This window comes from Muntiacus reevesi, chromosome X, assembly GCF_963930625.1.
Source record: "Muntiacus reevesi chromosome X, mMunRee1.1, whole genome shotgun sequence".
In the NCBI taxonomy this organism is placed as follows: domain Eukaryota; kingdom Metazoa; phylum Chordata; class Mammalia; order Artiodactyla; family Cervidae; genus Muntiacus; species Muntiacus reevesi.
The window spans coordinates 88,846,898-88,849,268 of NC_089271.1; the positions used below are offsets into that span (position 1 = coordinate 88,846,898).

General features: G+C 37.1%; 1 pseudogene; it reads left to right on the top strand.

The window, feature by feature from the left end:
• The first annotated feature begins 872 nt into the window (after positions 1–872).
• LOC136154564 (large ribosomal subunit protein eL32-like) lies at positions 873–1,315 on the top strand (annotated as a pseudogene).
• Positions 1,316–2,371: the final 1,056 nt, after the last annotated feature.

Consider the following 2,371-nt stretch of genomic DNA (forward strand, 5'->3'; position numbering starts at 1 on the left):
GTGCTTCATCCAGCCAGGCATTTCACATGATTTGAATTTATCTCCTAAAACAAAAGAAACATAACACAAATAAACAAATGGATCTCAGTTAACCTTAAAAGCTTTTGCACAGCAAAATAAAGCACTGGCAAAGCATAAAGATAACTTGCTGTATGGGAGAATATATTTGCAATTGATATGGCTGATAAGGGGTTAATATCCAAAATATACAAACAGCTCATACAACTCAACATCAAAAAAACAAACTGCTTAAAAATGGTCAGAAGTTCGAAATAAATATTTATCTAAAGAGGATATGCCGATGGTCAGCAGGCAGGTGAAAATTTGCTCAACATGTCCAAAATCAGGAAAACGCAAATCAATACCACAGGGAGATATCACCTCACACTTGCAAGAATGGCTATCGCCTGGTGCACTGGGAGGACCCAGAGGAGTCGGGTGGAGGGGGGTGGTGGGAGGGGTGATCGGGATGGGGAATACGTATAACTCTATGGCTGATTCGTGTTAATGTATGACAAAACCCACTGAAATGTTGTGAAGTAATTGGCCTCCAACTAATAAAATAAAATAAAATAATACAAAAAAAATAAAATAAAATATAGCTAGAGCATCTGAAGAACTGACTTAATTAAAAAAAAAAAAAAGGAACACAAACAATAAATGTTGGAGAAGATGTGGAGAAAAGGCAACACTTATACACTGTTGGTGGAAATGTAAATGGTTTTAACCACTGTGGATAACAGCATGGATGTTTCTGAAAAATTAAAAAAAAAAAAAAAAAAAAAAAAAAAAACAGAGCTAACAAATTACCCAGCAATTACACTCCTTTGAGTCCCTCCATACGCAGTGTCAGTCATCTCCTACTTGGTATCATGGCCACCATCAGATCTCTCATAAAGCCCAAGATCATCAAAAAGAAAACCAAGAAGTTCACCTGGCACCAGTCTATTGATATGTCAAAATTTAGTGGAACTGCCAGAAACCCAGAAGCATCAACAGCAGGGTGTGCAAGATAAGCAAGGGTCATATCTTGATGTCCAACATCAGTCATGAGAGCAACAAGAAAGCAAACACATACTGCCCAGCAGATTCTGGAATTTCCCAGTCCACAACACCAAAGAACTTGTAGTGCTGCTGATGTGCAACAAACTTTGTTTCAATTTCTCACAATATCTCTTCCAAGAACTGCAAAACCATTGTAGAAAGAGCATCCCAGCTGGCTATCAGAGTCACCAATTGCAATGCTAACCTGTACATTGAAGAAAACGAGGAGACAGCTCAAGTTCACATTGTGTGTGTGTTAACAAAACCATGAAACTTGGGAAAAAAGCACTAACTTGAAAAGATACATGAATCCCAATGTTCATAGTAGCATTATTTACAGTTGCTAAGATATGGAAGCAAACTAAGTGTGTTATTTTATATTTGTATGTGTTCCTAACTTAGGGAGGTATTTTCTTCATTAAATGTTTCCTTTTTATAATTCATAGCAATATATTTGATCATAATCTACTTTGTTTATTCAACTTTTTAATAGTTGCACTATTCCTGGAATGGCTTTATTTAGGAAGCTTGTGTGAGGAAGGGAGGAAGAAGATGATCTAAACTATTGAATATTCTCTTAATATCAGAAGACTATCATGAGACTGTGATTGCTTTAGTCTTAGGAAACTAAAATCAGGGCATGTGGAGTCTTTATATTTTCCCTGACACATTGATAGTTAACTCTCTGTAAATGTTACAAGTTTATATTATTTCTGATTCATCCTTACCTCTACAGCTTCTCAGGACTTTATTTCTTGTGGGGTCCAAGAAAGCTTCAACCACTATCCCTAAACACCTTTTATCTGTTATAGGAAACAAGTCATCATTTATTTTTTAATTCAGGGCATACCACTTAATTACCAGGTTTTACTCAGCCACAAGTAATAACTCTGTAGTCCCTCAATTCTATTTTACCATCAATCCTTGGGCAGTCTTTGTCTTGTTTCATCATTTTGAGTTAAAGATACTTCTTAGTATCATTGCAGACAAAGTTCGTTTTCTGTTCTTCACTCTTCTTGTTTACAGTGATTTATGAGGGGAAATAAAGTGTTGGTGCCTCAGACAGTAAAGAATCCGCCTGCAATATGGGAGACCTGGGTTCGATCCCTGGGTTGGGAAGATCCCCTGGAGGAGGGCATGACGACCCTCTCTAGTATTCTTGCCTGGAGAATCCCCGTGGACAGAGGATTCTGGCAGGCTACAATCCATGGGGTCACAAAGAATCAGAAACGACTAAGAAACTAAGCACATGAGGAGAAAGGAAGAAAATGCTAGGTTAAGAACACAACTTTTTAAAATTATTATTATTTTTATTAGTTGGAGGCTA